Raw genomic sequence first — 17231 nt, forward strand, 5'->3', positions numbered from 1 at the left:
CTAAAACCTAGAATCTATTTCCAATAATTTCTGGAAGACAGCTAGCACCATAATAGACCCTATTCTCAACAACTGTAAGGTGAAATTTTTACACACACACACACACACACACACACAGAGTTTCTCAAACTTTGCTTCATATGAAATGGCCTGGTTTAAAATTAATTTTCCCAAGCCCTCACCTAAAATTTCTGACTGCAGAGGTGGAGGATGCAACCCCAGGAGATCCAAATGCAGGTGAACTGTTCTTTAAGAAACTGCTCTAGAATACTGCAAGCCAATGTTTTAAAGCACAATCTATACACAGGAAAGAATAGAATGCTGACTTTTCTTTGTATTTTTTTTCCACAAAATACTTTTACAGACTATGAAAACTCCTCAAACTATCCTATGAGGTAGATGAGGCACCTCCTTGGAGAACCCTTGGTCAAGTCTCCACTCTCTAAGTTTTCTTTTCCTCATCTGTATAAGGCGTGAAGTTATTAAAACTGATCACCTATGATTGCTCTGAGGACAGAAAGAGAAAAAATATATGAAAGCAATTCGTGAATGGAGAAATATTACATGGAAGTTAGTTGCTAGCTTCATTATAGAGAAGCAAATTTTAATATCAACTGGAGAATCTGCAGATAAAAGATTCTTAATTGTATTACAGTAGGCTCCCCCTGGCAGAAGCTTACCTATTTGTCAAAGGAAACAGAAGAGGTAAAACCTTCATAAAAGTCGTAAGATTTCACTCTCACAGGTTCCCAATTACTGTGAACAGAAGCTGGAGACTAAGTCCTAATTTGTAACAATAAAAACATATAATGTATCCTAGGCACAATGGTTTTCTTAGAAAACTGGCTAATCTCTGTCCCCAGGCCATTTCCTGCCTCTTCTGACTCTCACATGAATTAGGGATTGGAAACCAGACAATTTTGACTTCCTGAGCTTGCTTTGCTCTTGGCAACGATGGAAGAATAATTTTTAAGGCAAGAAAATGAAAATGATCCATTTACCTCAACTCTGCCCTCACTCTGAAGGAGGATCTTGGAGCTGGAGAAAGAAAATACCAGAGAGGGAGGGGAGCCTTCCTTCCCCGCAGAGCGTTGACCATAAGACACGTTCTCCTTTTGAGGGCTCAGCACTTGGGTTTCTCCACATATTTTAATCAATATTCACTGAGCCATAACAATCTGGCATCCACAGTCACTCTGGTGTTGTGTTTCATGAATAACTACTTTTTCCACTGGGTGGAGAAGAAATGACTCTGTACACGGCTGGCAGATCATCATTCCTTCAAGCAAAGCAAAATCAGCAGTTTCAAGGGAAATGTGGGCATCTCAGTGTGGTGATCAGTGCACATCTAAAACATAAACTCAAATTATAGAAGCCAACTCACAGGCCAACTGATCTCTTTTGGAAGATGTGGCTTCAGACCATTCCACGTGCATGTGGAATACCTAGACCTGATTACAGAGTTCTCCTGAAAGCCAATGCATCCCAGGAAACCTTACGAGACACAGCAAAGGAATAACATGTATTCCCCAGCAAATAAAACTGTTAACATGACCTTGCCTCATTCTGGCAGAAGCATGTTGCAAAGTCTCCTGGGGAGGAAGGTACCGTACTGAGCCTGGGAATTTGAGTTCAGCGGGGAGCCTGGTCTCCACTGCCCAAGTGCTGCAAGCCTGAGGCTCCTTCTCATGAAATGGCCTCCGAGATGGTGAAGATGGCCATGAAGGTCAGACCCCTGAGAAGCCTAGATCCAGCTCATGCCCCATTCTGAGGATAATCCATCTTTCCACAATTCCTTCAAGTCCAAGACACTCCACCTCCTCTCCTATATCAGCTCTTTCTGTAGGTTTCTTCCATCAGTGGGACTGGAATTCTTTCAAATTGATCAGCATCTCATTTTTACTCCCCCTTCACACCCATCGTAACATCTAGACTTCCATCCTAATATCAGATAGCTTCTGTTTTCCTTCATAGTGTCTCCAGAAAGAATTCCTCCTAAGTACCCACTAATGTGAAGGCATCAGAAATCCATTCGTTTATTCATTCTTACAGACATTTGACATCATGCAAAGCATTGGGCTAAGACCTCTATAGTTAAGTAGGGGAGAAACAGCTATTTAAAATAACTGCCATATAAAAATGAAGTCAGGATTCACACTATTGTCCCTACCAGGAACTCCCACATTTTCAGTCTTTAAACACAAGTCCGGAGACACTTCCTCCTGGAAGCCTGCCATGAATCCACTCCCAAATGAATCAGGTATCTCTCTTATGGGCTTTCAAGAGTGCTTATCTAGATCACTGCACTAACCCTGCACCCATTAGCCATTGATGGACCTGCTCTCCAACTAGACTGTAAGCTTTAAAGACACTGTCATATTCATCTCTGTACTGCTGCTGCTGCTGCTGCTGCTAAGTCGCTTCAGTCGTGTCCGACTCTGTGTGACCCCATAGATGGCAGCCCACCAGGCTCCCCCGTCCCTGGGGTTCTCCAGGCAAGAACACTGGAGTGGGTTGCCATTTCCTTCTCCAATGCATGAAAGTGAAAAGTGAAAGTGAAGTCACTCAGTCGTGTTCGACTCTTTGCGACCCCATGGACTGCAGCCTACCAGGCTCCTCCATCCATGGGATTTTCCAGGCAAGAGTACTAGAGTGGGGTGCCACTGCCTTCTCCAATCTCTGTACTAGGAAGTACTTAACATAGAGCCCAGTAGATCGTGTTTATTGCATATTTTTGAATGAATGGATAAAAACTATAAAAGAAAAATCTTAGAAAGTTGTGAAACAGAAAAAGGAATGAGTATTAAGTTTAGCTAGAGGAATGAAGACAATTTTCATGGAAGATATGGTACTTAAGCAAAGCACTGAAGTGTGAACAGGATTTCCAGAATTTGAAAAGATCAAGGGCTTGGGAGGAGGGGTGGTACACAGAGAATTACTTTTTAAAACCTAATGAATTCTCCCCACCTCTAATCTGTTACTTCTCTAATCTTTCCTATACTCTAGCAAAGTTTCTCCTTGCTTGTGCAGAACCTCCAAAGATGCCTTATTATTTAACGGGATAAAGTTCAAGTAGATCAGCTTGCATCTCAAGGGTCTTGCTATTGTTATCCAAAACTTTTTTCCTAATCCTAACTTTCACTCCTTGGTCACCCATTGTCTGCATGTATCCAGCCCTTCTACTCTCTGTCCCCAAATATCTTACTTTTTATCATCTCTTTGCTGCTCCTCTCTCTCCAGCCCTCGCCTCGAATGCCTTCCTCATGCCTTCCTGCCATGGACAGCACCACTCTGTCTTTCAAAACCCCACCTCCTTCATGCAGCCTCCCTTTTCCATGCCAGATCAGAGTATCTTCTTCTAGACAACCTGATAACCACTCTTCTACCATTTAACCATTGTGTGGTTTTCTGATTTTAAGCCTGCTTTGTCCCTCTTTGGAAGACCAAATAAGGTACCTACAAGCTAGGATAATGGACAGTGGCTTTTGTAACATGCACAGTGTTTCAGATGACTAATCTGTTGATGAAAAAATCTTGATAACTGAAACACTCTTCTAAGAATGAATGACAAGTCTTTAGGCAGACATCTTATTATTCAGCTACCAGCAGACAGGGGTGCTTTTCCTAGGTACAAGATTGAATTTAATGAGATGAAGTAAGTAATCTGTTATTAGTGTGTCTATGTTATGAAATCACTAACTTCGCCTATGTAATGAAAAAAAAACTTGCTACTTTCCTCCTTCATTGATAGAAGTACAGTTATAGTTACTTTTTATCTCTTCCATGAAGCCAAAGTAATACTTTTTTTAACGTGTAACTAGCCCTTTAAGATAGGTGCATCCTTTTCAGCGTTTTTACCCTTGCCCTTATCACTGTGGGGCTCCTTCACGCTTTTCAGCTTCCAGGCTTTGCCCCTCGTCAAAGCACATCAATACGAGTCTCCAACCTTAATCATAAAAGACATCTCGAGGGAGAGAGGCTCAGTACTTTACGAAAAGAACTGACCGTATCACACACAACAAGCTGCAGGGCATGGAGAATCCATCACCTAACCTTTCCCAGCCTCTATCCATCTGGGCCCCACTGCTGGATTTCCAAGCTTGACAGTGAATGCTTTCCAATGGGAAACTGTAGCGGGATTTTTTTTCCCATCCTTTGGTCCCTATTGTATGTTCAGCTGCACTGAAGCTAGCTGCTAATCAAAGCCAGAGTCTCTCATACACAAACAAACAAGGCATTGTGGCCTCCCCTGGGGCTGGAACACAGCAATCCAGCAAACACTTTGGTCAGGTGATAGCAGCCCGGAGGAACAGACAGCGCATCACCCAGACATCCTCATCTCCTCTCCTCCCACGCCCGTCCTCAGGACAAGCCAACTGAACACCAGGCCAGGCAAGCCAGTGCTTGAGAAAGCAGTGGCAAATAAAATAATATACAATCCAGGCGATCCGGTCTGACAACAGGATTCTTTGTCCAAAAACAGTGGATTCTCTTGACCCTGGTGAGGTAGAAATAAAATACATAGCATGAAAACATATTCCTGGATACAAGATAGGGGAAGAAGGAAGGGACTGAGTCAAAATATCTTCAGATACTCACTGAGCCCTTGTCACAGAACAGCGGGTGTAGGTGGAAAAGCGTAATGTTTAGGAGCTTTGCGGTTAGATATAGTTGATCTATAATCTCCATTCTACTTCTTGAACTTCCTCGATGGTCCACTGGTTAAGATTCCGAGTGTCTGAAGCAGAAGGTGTGGGTTCAATCCCTTGTCAAGGAACTAAGATTTCACATGCCGCGTGATACAGTCAAAAAACAAACAAATGATGTTCTCGGTTCTACCTCTCACTAGCTTGTGACCTTGAACAAGTTACTTAACCATTCAGGGACTCAGTTAGTAATGTTGGTGAACTGTGCTCAGAACAGAAAAAGGAAAAGTGCTAAGAAAAGAAAGCAAGGTCTCCAGCTTCTAGAAATAGCTGGTGATAGGGGATGAAGACTCCTCCCTGGCCCTGGCACTTCCTAGGATCAGAGCCTCAGATGCAGTGGAAGGTCCTGAACTTGACTTACTGCCATTGTCCCCAGAGCACACCCAGGGAAACTCAGGATGCCCAAGGCCAGCATGAAGCCTGGATACAGCTATCTTCATACCACAACAGGCGTGGGACTCTGAGCGCCTGCACAGTGATTATGAAAACATCCCTAAGTATGAAAGATGGAGTAGAAAAGCTAGAGAAGTCAAAGAAAGTGATTGCTCATGTCATAATTTTTGGTCAAGGCAGCCAGTTAATATTAAATGTCACCAGGGTCGGTGAAGGGAGTGCAGGAGAGCGAGGAAAGTGAGTAGAAACTATGTGAAAGAAAGTGAAGTCATGTCCGACTCTTTTGTGACCCCATGGACTGTAGCCTACCAGGTTCCTCTGTCCATGGGATTTTCCAGGTAAGAATACTGGAGTGGGTTGCCATTTCCTTCTCCAAGGAATCCTCCTGACCCAGGGATCGAACCTGGGTCTCCCACATTGCAGGCAGACACTTTACTGTCTGAGCCACCAGGGAAGCTCCAAACTTCCCTGTGTGAAAGGTTGTCTTAATTCTATGCAACGATAAACATGAATTGAGTACCTACTACTCAATTTGCCATTTGCTATTTGGGTAGTGGAAGAATTGATGCTTTTGAACTGTAGTGCTGGAGAAGATTCTTGAGAGTCCCTTGGACTGCAAGGAGATCCAACCGGTCCATTCTAAAGGAGATCAGTCCTGGGTGTTCACTGGAAGGACTGATGCTAAAGCTGAAACTCCAATACTTTGGCCACCTCATGTGAAGAGTTGACTCGTTGGAAAAGACTCTGATGCTGGGAGGGATTGAGGGCAGGAGGAGAAGGGGACGACAGAGGATGAGATGGCTGGATGGCATCACTGATTCGATGGATGTGAGTCTGAGTGAACTCTGGGAGTTGGTGATGGACAGGGAGGCCTGGCGTGCTGCAATTCATGGAGTCGCAAAGAGTCAGACACGACTGAGCGACTGAACTGAACTGACTGAAAGTGAAAGAACTAGAAGCAACTGTCCAGAGGTACAGGATAGAACAAAGAGGTCCAGCAAGAAGACGCAGGGCCACTGAAACTTAGAACCAACACAGTGACTTCCTTTAAATACCAAGGGTAGACAATCCAAATGATTTAATAATTGAAGCACCTTCATATAGAGACCAACAAATGGAAATAAAATCAGCTAGATGCCATCTCGAGGAATCTATAAGATCTGTAGATTTACTTCAGGAAACACTACTCAATATTTTCATGTCTTATCTTTTCTAGTAGGTATCTTAAGTGCTCCTCAATTGCACATGGCACTCCTCATTGGGTATTTCCAAATCCTTATTTCAGTAAAAGTCAAATTAGTTCAATAAGCCACAGACCCGTAGTTTCTCCATTTTCACCTTCTGGGGGAATTTTTTTTACTTGCTCCTTAAGGCTTTCCTAACTGTTCTGCACTCAACCCTTACATTTCTCACCTCTTAAAATTCAGAGGTTCCTAGCCTCCTATCAGGAACTGAGATCTCACTGCAGCATTATGAGTCATAGTAAATACAAATATACAGTAGATACAAATACTTTAGGCTGATCTTCCTCACCGAAGAAACATTAAAATCACCTTAAGGAGAGTGGTCACACCTTCCTGTGTTCTGTACTTATTTTCAATAGTTGCTCAAGTTCCAAAAGATGATGATAAATCTGGCCATACCTTGATATGGACTTGGAAATTAGGTAAGGAAGTGGTCAGATTGAGATGAGAAGAAGACAGGAAACAATACGTAGTTTTTTAAATACAAAGGCCCAAGTCTAAACTTTTTTTTTTTTTTTTTTCTGATTTCAACAAAGATACTTAACATTACATATTAGAGCTGGTGAGTAGAAGTCAAGAGTAGAAAACTAATCCAGGAAACTAACTGGACCGGAAGGGATGCTGTTGTGCCCATGAAAGGGAGCCTCTGGGTCTGTTCCTTGATCTCCTTTCATGATCCCCCTACAAGAGTGGGGAAGATATGAATGGAAGCAGTGGGTAGAGGGTAGAAGCCTTATGGACAAGTTGACTCCAGCAACCAGCTTGTCTAGCTCACAGCCCAGCATCCAAGATTGCTCATGTCCTATTTAAGGCAGGAGCTCTTCACTTGAACAACTGATACTGTTTTGTCTGCAAATACTTCCTCTGAGAGAAATAAGGAGGGGACAGGCTTGCTCCTGTCCTAGAATGACTTTGTGGCATTATTATACCAAGAGACATGCAGAGCTTAGGAGATTTAGAAAGCAAACAAGACAAATCCACTGGGGAGAAATCTCCTAACGAACCCTACCAGGGTCAACTGAGCCCAAAGGACCCAAAGAGAGTTCAGGCAGAGTGGAGGAAAGGGTTGGTGGGAACCCCAATACTGGCATAGGCCATAAAAGCATTTAACTTTCACCCCTTCCTAGTGTTCTCTGTAAGATCTGAAGCTCCCAAGCATCAGGCTTCTATCAGACTGTTGGATGTTTTCCCTAAGGCCTCAGTTCAAGTCCACTTCTATTTCTTTTGCATTCTTGGTTCTGCTGCCTTTGAAGTTAAATGCTCTCATTTTAACCTCTTGCAAGAGAAATCACTGGATGAGATATTAGAAACCCATAGTTATCTTGCCTTTAGGAAATATGGATTGAGTTAGAGAGAAGTTGGTAGAAATCCACCTCTACCTGCTTATTCCTGCTAAATTGTTTTTGATCTGTTGCTCCAATCCGAGTTCATTTATGACAGCCTTGAAGTACACCTTCCAATCCCCCGATACCATATATCAGAGGGCAAACTCTGTGATCCCTAACCATCGGACCCAAACTGCTGTTTTCAAAGGCTAGAAATTATTTCAGACTCAAGTTGGTGGGAATCCCAATACTGGCACAAACAATAAAAGCATTTAACTTTTGCCCCCTTCTCTACAAACAAGAGTGTGGTTGACAAACCCAAGTGTGATCTGACTCACTTTAAACTAGAGCCAATCTGTACACTAGTCATTCCAAATAATAACAGAGCAAATAAATACTCCCCGAAGAGTGCCAAGCCCTGGGGGGACGTGCCTTAGAGAGGTCAGCTGCCCCTGTAAGCTTATCGCCTGCAGTGCATCAGGCCCACTCATCTTAGCCCAGAGCAGCTCAGAAGTTCCTCAGGCTCCTGGGACCTGCTAAGGGGTAGAGATTGAACCTGGGTGGGATCAGGCAGCTGTGGCTTCCCTGGGGAGACATTTACCCCTGGATAGTATCTGAAGGGTCCTCAAGGTTAAGAATGAAAGATAATGTTTACCCAGCTTGACCTTTAACTGGCACACACTAAGGTCCACAGGATTATTTGTTCCCATCTAAATATCCATCTTTGCTGGGAGAAAGATTTTTTGTTTGCTTCATTGGATGACAGTTGTTTGTTAGCATTCTTCTATTTCCAACTTTTTAATGAGAGTCCATGACATTAATTTACTAAGCTTTTTATGATTCAAATTTACTGATGTCAAGCTAAATAAATTGAATTTCCGTCTTAAACTGGACCACTTAGTAGAAACAAATGTGCATGGTAATGTGTATAAAACTATAAAAATATAGCATATTTTGATTACAATGTTGACCTAAAAAGCAGGACTATTATTTGCACAACTATTTTCAAAACTTAAATAAGGAAAACTCTAAAAGTGTATCAGAGTGTTAATAGTGGTGCCTATTTTGAGCATAATTATAAGTCATTTTTTTCCTTCTTTATAACTTTAAAGATCTGAAAATCCTGTAGCTTGGACACATTATTCCAGAATGAGAAAAAATAGTGTGTTTCTTCAGGTGTATATTTGTGTTTTCCTAATAGCAAACATAGTAATAAAAAAACACATTATGTTTCACATCATTAAAATTAATCAATCTTTTTACAAGTTTGAATTGCACTGAGCTGAATTTAAGGTTCTGAATTTTGCCAGAGGCCTTGAATTGAATAGTTAAACATATATTGTAATTAAAAGAGGATGGGAAGAAAGGCTTTATATTATTGTTTCAAAATGTAAGTACCTCCAACAGTTAAAATAACTTAATAAACTTTCTGCTTTCTTTCACATAGCAGCTTCAGACTTCCTCGTTTGATCATCTTGGACCATAGCTCGTATTTAAAGAAATACATAGTACACAGAAGGCAACATTTTTTTATAGAAAAAAATTTTTTGAAGAACTAAATTGGCCCTCGCATAAGATTCTCCAAAGCAGCAGGATAATTTTTTTTAAGCCAAAGATCCAACTCCTGGCTTAACATGGACACTGTTAAGTGTCCATCTGGCCGGTTGGCAGATGCCCAGTGGAAGCCTTCTGATGTTCTAATGCTCAGAAACGAAAGCCACTATACACTAAAACTTTAGAGGTGATTCTCTGCTGTCGAGAGCAATAATCCCTCAGCCAGGTTAGAAGACGCCGTATTATTCTCAAATGAGGAAGGCCATTACGAAAACATTATTTTAAAGTTTTATATGGTCTCCATTCATTTTATCCTGAGTGAAAAAAAGTTTCTCTGTTAGCTAAAATTGGGACTGAGACATGTTCCTTACTGATTAAATCTGGACTCTGAGACAAAAATCTTTGGCTCCTTCCCTGGGCAGCCCAGTGTCTCCTGGGAAGCCACACAGATGGATGCTCCCTTCTCTACTTCCCTTATGATATGGAAGGGGACCTCCAAGAGACAAACGATGTTCAAACCTTCAAGAAGAGAATACTGTAGGATGCAGAAAGCCTGTTACATTACATCCTTCTCATACTAAGAATGGAATTTCCTAAACACTTCTTCGCCAGCTTCTAAGGTAAATGAAAATGGCAGTATTTGGCTCACTTACACCCTCTCAGGGAAAAGCTCCAGCAGAGTACCCGTAAGAAGCCTGAAATCACACCTGACAAAGGGCCTTGTATTCCTAAGGGGCTTCAGTCAAGTCAACGGCAATTCGGATGGTGATTCTCAATTTCCTTTGCAAATGATCCAACACTATAAATATTATTTGGACATGAAGATACAGGCGTGATCAGCTTTTGCACTAGAAGGACATGTTACTGCCAGTGACCCTCAGTGTGTGTACTAAGCTATGGACATCATGATTAGAGAGTTCTGATTCCTCTCCTAGTCTTCCAAGGTTATGGAACTAAACACTATTGGCTGGTCACTCAACATGAGGTCCCCAGGCCAGCAGCTGCTATCACCAGGGTGTCTGTTGGAAAGGCAGCCTCTGAGAGTCAGCCAGAGGCCTACTGGACCAGAATCTGCATTTTAACAAGATCTCTAGGTGACTGATATGCAAATAAAAGTGTGAGGAGCACATCAATAGTATAAACAAAGGGCTGCTAATCCACCATAAAAACCTAAATTTACTGAGAATAACTGATGGGAATTTTTGGTATGCATCTTGTACAACTCTGAGGAAGCACTCTAACATAATATTTAGTAAAACAATTCAAAAAAAAAATTCATAGCCATTTTAGTTTAACCTTTTTTAGAGTTGTCTATTCTCTCCTTTCTTTCACTCTGACTCAAATTTCCTCTTCTTCACACCTGCCTGTCACACATCTCGCCTCCTACTCACTTCATCTGATCAAACTTACCTTCTGACGTCTTAGGCAGCCTCCAGGTCCTGAGAAAATGATCATGATGAGCAGCAGAATTGAGGAAAGAAACAGAACTGGCCCTATTGATTTTATTAATAGAAGTCATATTTCAAATAACAGTTTACAGTTTATAAACGTTGCATGGACACAACTGCCCTTTACCACCAGCCCACGAGGAAGGCAAAGCATATATCACCACCATCATCGTCATCGCCATCTTACAGCTAGGAAACCTAAGGTTCCAGGACCTACAGGACGTACTCAGCACCAGGCAGAACTGCAGTGAGATAAACGCAGGCTCGCGATTCAAACCTGGACTCCTTCCTCCGAGCTGGCAGCTCCACGAGGGCAGCAGGGCCAGGGAGGACATGGCTGTGGGCATCACAATGCCAGCAATGAAGTGCCTGCACCTTGGATAAGAAGTGTCCAGTGTGCACAATGCTCTCCTGCACACTAAGGCGGGCTTCCAAGTGGTGCAATGGTAAAGAATCAGCAGACAAATGCAGGAGATGCAAGAGACTTGGGTTTGATCCCTGGGTTGGGAAGATCCCCTGGAGTAGGCAACAGCAACCCACTCCAGTATCCTTGCCTGGAAAGTTCCATGGACAGAGGAGCCTGGTGGGTTACAGTCCATGGGGTTGCAAAGACTTGGACCCAGCTGAGCAGGAGCACACAGACACTAAAGGAAAGGCCAAGGTCAACAGCCTGATTTGGGGACCTCACGTGTCGGATTCCCTGGGGCCTGGAGCATGATCACATGCCCCATGTGTTTCTTTTCAGAAGGGGTTTTGGATCTGCATTTAGAATAATTTGAGAGTACAGAAGGCAGGAGCATTGCAAGAAGCAGAAAGTCTCACCTTTGTGAGACACATAGGTTTCTGTTTGTCTGTTTGTGTCTCGTGCCAGCTGGACATGAGACATAAAAGCAGTCGAAGAGGGGAAGGCAGAAAGAGCAAGGGTGGGCTTTCATGGGGAGGGATGCACCCCCATAATCAGCATTTCCATTATCTCATCAAATACTCTCTCGCAGTCAGACTCTGGGTTCAGTCCTTCACACTCATTTTCTAGATTAATATTCATGTCAGTCCTAGGAGATAAGTATCATTGCCTCATCTTAGGAATAAGGAAATTGAAGCAAGAAAGATCACAATATTTGCTAATGGTCACACAGCTAGTAAGAAGTGTAGCTGTGATCCACCTTCAATTCTTTCATCTTAGAGCTCAAATAATGGAGCGTTACAGTTGATGTTTCTAACACATCACCGGCATTCAGGTGGCCTGTCACACGTCCGGGTTCTTTGACTCCACCTCTCAAATCAGAATCTCTGGAGATGGGCCCCAGGCATCTGGATGCTAAAACGTGACTCTAGTCATTCTGATAAACACTGAGGATCGGAAATCACTACCCTGGGTGATCTGGCCATTCACTGCATAGACACTGGAGATTAGGTTTGATGTGAGAGGCAACAGAGAGAAAATTAACTAGCCAAAGGAAGAGACGGCATTATATTATAGAGGAGGAAAAATATCCAAACTAGGAATTTTAAGATCTTATAAGAACTCCAAGATTCTTGTATGGGGTCATCTTAACCTCTTTAAACTTGTATCCTTATCAACTAAAAAAAAAGTCCTGCTCAGCCTACCTAGGTAGAATTGTTATGAAAATATGACGAGAAAATACATGTTACTAGTTCTGAAAAGCAAAAGCTTATAGCCACACTGAAGTTATGATGAAAATAACGTTCCAAGTGTTCAGTCTTAAGGCTTCAAATAATACAGTTTGTTAAAGAGGAGGTAAGGTTTCTGTCTTCATTATGGAAGTGAGTCAGAGCCATGCAAGGTCAAAGGCCTTAAAATGAACAAGGTGCAGTGTGAGAAGGAAGACACTCCACAGAATTGGCAGATCTATACGTTTGCAATGATGGAGGTGAGAGGAAGAGAGGAGAGCTTCTTCTAGAGGTTCAAGGATGAGAATGGGGTACTTGGTTTTAAACAGGAAATTGGTACCAGGTGACGTTTATAGGGATTGAGTATGGAAGACAGTCAAGGTCATTGGAGCATGAGGAAGAGCAGAGAGAATGGTATTCAGAGTCATTAGCTTACTTTTTCACTCATTCATCAGACATTTATCAGGCATTTCAATGGTTCCATTCTAGATATTCTAGGGTTCTAGGGATGAATGAGTGTCCCTGCCTTCAAGGGGTGAATGGGCTGGGTGGAGTGGAGCTGGTGGTAAAAGTGAGTAATCCTCAGAGGTAAATGATGTGCTTTTCCAATGGTAACACTGCTGGGAAAGGAGGAACTGAAGTCTTGGGCAGGGGTGACAGAGAGGCTGAGAAGACAAGAGGAGGGAGAATTAGAGCACCACCTAGAGGGAGGGTTTGCCTGGAAAAACCCACTCTTGGAGGCTTTAATTTCAGACTGATTCAGTTTCACCCAAATTCCACACTGAAGTTTGAGGACTTGCTGTCTCTCTCTCAGCTTTTCCTCCCACTTCTTCCACTTTTCATACCAAGATATGAGATGACTGTCCTTCAGTGAAATATGTGCCTTAAAATGATGTTTTTGGTTCTCATTCAGCACAATTCTTAGAACTTAAGAGCCCAAGTGTCAGTTACTATTGACTTACTTCATTCAAGATTAATATATAACAATAGATCTTTTAACTAACTATGAACTTTAAGAATCTTAAGAATTCTGGTTTTAGGAAACTCATTATGATGATGTTTTTATTCGAAATGTCACTTTATCTAAATCTACTACAAAGAACTGACTCCAAAATAAAGCGGTGTAGAAGAAATTTAATTATTTCTCAAAATACCTTAAGCATGCCATTCACTGTATTCCCTGCCTACTTAAAAGAAATAGGAATTTGTGGTGAGTGTGATCTACATAATCAAATCTGCAATGTTACCATAATTATAATGCCCTCTGATAACATTACATTATAGTTAGCCCTCTAAACCACAGAAGTCTTAACTTGTCATTTACAAATACTAAAATAGGGAGGAACAAAGGGCTTGCTATGTTTGACAATCTAGAAAGGTCGTATGACACCTGGAAAACTATGCCACATAAAAGATTGGCAAGAAGTGCATGGAAACATGGCCCAGTGGATGGAAACTTGAAATGGACATAAACATCAAGCATGGAGAACAGCTTTCCAACACAAGGCTGTGGCCCAAATTCCACTCAAGCCAATTGACTCGATGGGAAAAAGCAGGTCCAGCTCATAGAGAGAAGCTCCATATCTGAATATTATTTTACCCCATATGTGACATGGAACTGAGTCAAGAGGAAACAAAAGCTCTCTGATTATTCATTAGAACTGCAGCCAAAAGAGACAACATCACTCACCCTTAGAGAGGCTCCACTCAGCATCCAACTAAGGGAACAAGGGCAACTGCAGACATCTGACTCACCAGATGCTTAAAGGTGAGCATCTCTTCAACAGGACTGGCCTGCACTCAGCTTGCCCCTTGATCACCCTGGGTGGTCTTGGTTTGGGCATTACCTTAGGAGGGAGTCAAGGACAGTTCCCCTTTTTACTATGTCATCATATTAAAAAGTGTATTTGGAGAACTGGGATTCATAATCAGAATTCGGACTACTGGCCCTGAATCCGCGATTAACTCATATACCATTTTGAACAAGCCAACCAAACTCAGTCTCCTGAGAAAATTTTGAATAGTAATAAAATACCACATGGCAAATAAGAATATGATCAGAATGCACATGAGAATGTCATTTAAATGTGAAAGCAAGAGTATCTTCAAAAGGAAAAAAATATTTAAACTCAAAATATTTAATTTCTAAGATTGACTTTATTGATAAAAGCAATTAAAATATTTAAGGATCTTATTTCTCTCAAGTTATTTCCAGTGATCAGGTTCTGTGAAAATCCAAACCAGGCCACAAGGTTTTCTAGAGTAAAAACATCAAAAATGTTCATTTAAAAATGTGGGTTCTGTGATATATTGCTATATGTGAAGATTAAGGTATACATGGAAATTTTCAATAAATTGGTAAATGTATTATTCCCAATATCATGAAAAGAAGTCTAGAAATCCACAGAATTGTTATAAATATAATATACTCTACATATTTTTAAATGTTACTATTTTCATTCTATATAAGACCCCATTGAAAAGTCAGATAATAAAAAGTCACATATTAACTGAGTTTTTCTTTCACAGCTCTAGCTTTGAAAATACAATACACTTGTACCGAAATGCACACAGCAGGAACACAGCAGCTAAGGCGTTAAGTATGGCTTCAGGTGGGTGTTCCTTACAGAGGCTTTTCACTACATGAGAAAAAAATGTCCTAAAAGAGGCCTGGGAAGAGGAGGAAGAACAACTTATATCGATTTAAAGTACAATTCGAGAATTCAAAGCACCAAAGTTTCTTAAAGCACAAAATAATAGGGTTTTTTTTTAATGAAATAATTGTTTAAAAGCCATCCTCTAATTTAAATGAGAAAGTACAAATGTTGCTCCTCTGAAATAACTCATGTCCCAAAGGAAGGAAAAAAAGAAAATATCCCCTTAATTGCCTTTGAATTTAACTGGACTATAAATTTTCTTAATGATTTGGTCTTTAGAATGCCTAATTTATTTAAAAATAAAACCACAAAGAAGATGGAAAAATAGAAGCTTTATTTTCTATGCTGAGAGACACCTCTTTTGTCTCACTCCCATTACCTTCCAATATTTCAAATATCAGTTTATCCCCAGATGCTCAAGAGGCTAAAATGGGCTTTACTGTTTCATCAACTCCACATTTGCCTGAAATCATGAAATTGCTTCATTATGTTTTTAGTTTAAAAGCTTTCTTGATAGTTCCTGGACCTCCTCCCAGGCCCTTTCCTCCAACACATACACACACACACACACACACACACACACACACACACACACACACACATATCACCTCTCTCAAGCTGTTAAAGCAAAATGCCTAAATAACCCTCAAGATGAAAGATGTCAAATGCCAAAAAGACTGGAATTTAATTTTTCTCAAATTGTTCCTTCTCCCCAGTCGTTGCCACCCCTCCCCCCATATGCCACTCCTAGTTTTTCAGTGTATCCTGCAAACTTATAAAGCAGCTGTTAACAGAGGGAGGGGTAAGTTAACAAAAGTATAAGTAAACTCAGTGTAGTGTTATGTTAAAGAAAAAAGGGTGTTTGCATGTGTGTGTGTGTGAGTTGAAGAGAAAGAAGTTTTGTTTTATGTATTAAGTAGAGAAGGGAAGCAGTGGAATACATTCCTCTCTTTTAAAATATTTTAACTTATTAGACGCATCAACTCAAAAACTAGGAATCTAGCCAATTAGCAATCAATATACCCTAGCTTTATGTGGGGGAAATAAAAAGTTCAAGTGTCTCGGTACAGGGCAATTCTTAAAATTATTCAAATGAGAAGTGGGATGCAAGGTGTGTCTTTTCAACTTTGGACAGAACCATTTCTAGAACCATTCCTGGGCTGGCAGGCAGGACAAGGAGTACCCAGATGCTCTGTGAGGGATGCGCAATGTAGCTGGCACTGGGAGGAACAAGCTCCCACTTGGTACCTAGAAATGCCAACCGAAACGCATCAGCTGGCAAGCCCTGGGGCCATCCGGGAAGCTGAGGAAGGATGGGAAAATGAGCCTGCTTGCTCAGGCTGCCTTACTTTCTCTCTCTTCTCTACCCAGCCACAGACACACCTACTCAGGTTCTACAAAGGGCAAAGCCCCCGCAAGTTCGCCATCCAGCTGGAAGCCGGGAACCCAGTCCACATGCACATCCCATAACATTACAAAACCCAGGGGTCCCTGACTATCTGACCTGACTCCCCCTAAGTAAGCCTCTGGAGAGCTTCAGTGTTGAAAGCAGCCCCACGAGCAGAGACACCAGCAGCCTCTCTCCCACTCTTACCAGTATCACGCGCTGGCGCCCAGAAAGGTGTCGATCCGAGACACCTCTGAAGGAATCGCGCATTCGCTTCGACTTACTTGGAGTCGCAAAAGAGCGGTGCGCGCTCAGGCTGCCTTTGTTGATCCGGGAGAGGTTTTTCTGCCCTGAGTCCAGGTACCCAAGTCGCTGGTGCTCGCGGCGGCCGCTGCTCTCCGCCCCCGCACGCCCGGTGACTCCCTGCTCTCTTTCTTCTACTCTCTCCACTCCGTCTTTTCCTCTGCTCTGTGGCTCCCTTGGCGGGATTTTTGGACTGGAAGGCGGGGAACCCGATCCTGCCTCGGACTGGCGCACGCCCTGCCGGGGAGGGGACGGAAGGGAAATGGAGAATGGGAGGGATGCGAGGAGCGGGCAGGGAGAAGACGCGGCTGGGGAGGAGGGAGCGCGCCGTTCCCTCGCGAGCTGATTGGGAAGCTTCTTCTTAAATGCGAGGTTCTCCCGGGGGCCGTCTCGGCCCCCACCCGCTGCGCCAGCACGCGGATTTGAACCCAGAGGCGGGGAGAATGAAAGACTTGTTCCGTTTTTAGCAGGGACCGATGCAATATCCCTTTGGCAAACTTTGCGCAGGACCTCTTCTGCAGTGGGTGCGTACCCCAGTTTACCAAGTAGCAGACCTGAAATGGACAGTTGAGGGTATCTTAG

The 17231-nt window shown here is 42.4% G+C and overlaps 1 protein-coding gene across 4 annotated transcripts in view; it reads right to left on the reverse strand.

The window, feature by feature from the left end:
• The window catches only part of PTN (pleiotrophin), a 109550-nt gene extending 92711 nt beyond the window's left edge, over positions 1 to 16839 (reverse strand). For 3 of the 4 annotated variants that reach the window (XM_005205790.5, XM_005205789.5, XM_005205788.5), the window contains exon 1: positions 16631 to 16839. The gene's annotated coding sequence lies outside the window, so the exon portion shown is untranslated. 4 annotated transcript variants of the gene reach the window in all.
• Between the last annotated feature and the right edge of the window lie 392 nt (positions 16840 to 17231).

The sequence above is a fragment of the Bos taurus genome, chromosome 4 (assembly GCF_002263795.3).
Source record: "Bos taurus isolate L1 Dominette 01449 registration number 42190680 breed Hereford chromosome 4, ARS-UCD2.0, whole genome shotgun sequence".
Taxonomy (NCBI): domain Eukaryota; kingdom Metazoa; phylum Chordata; class Mammalia; order Artiodactyla; family Bovidae; genus Bos; species Bos taurus.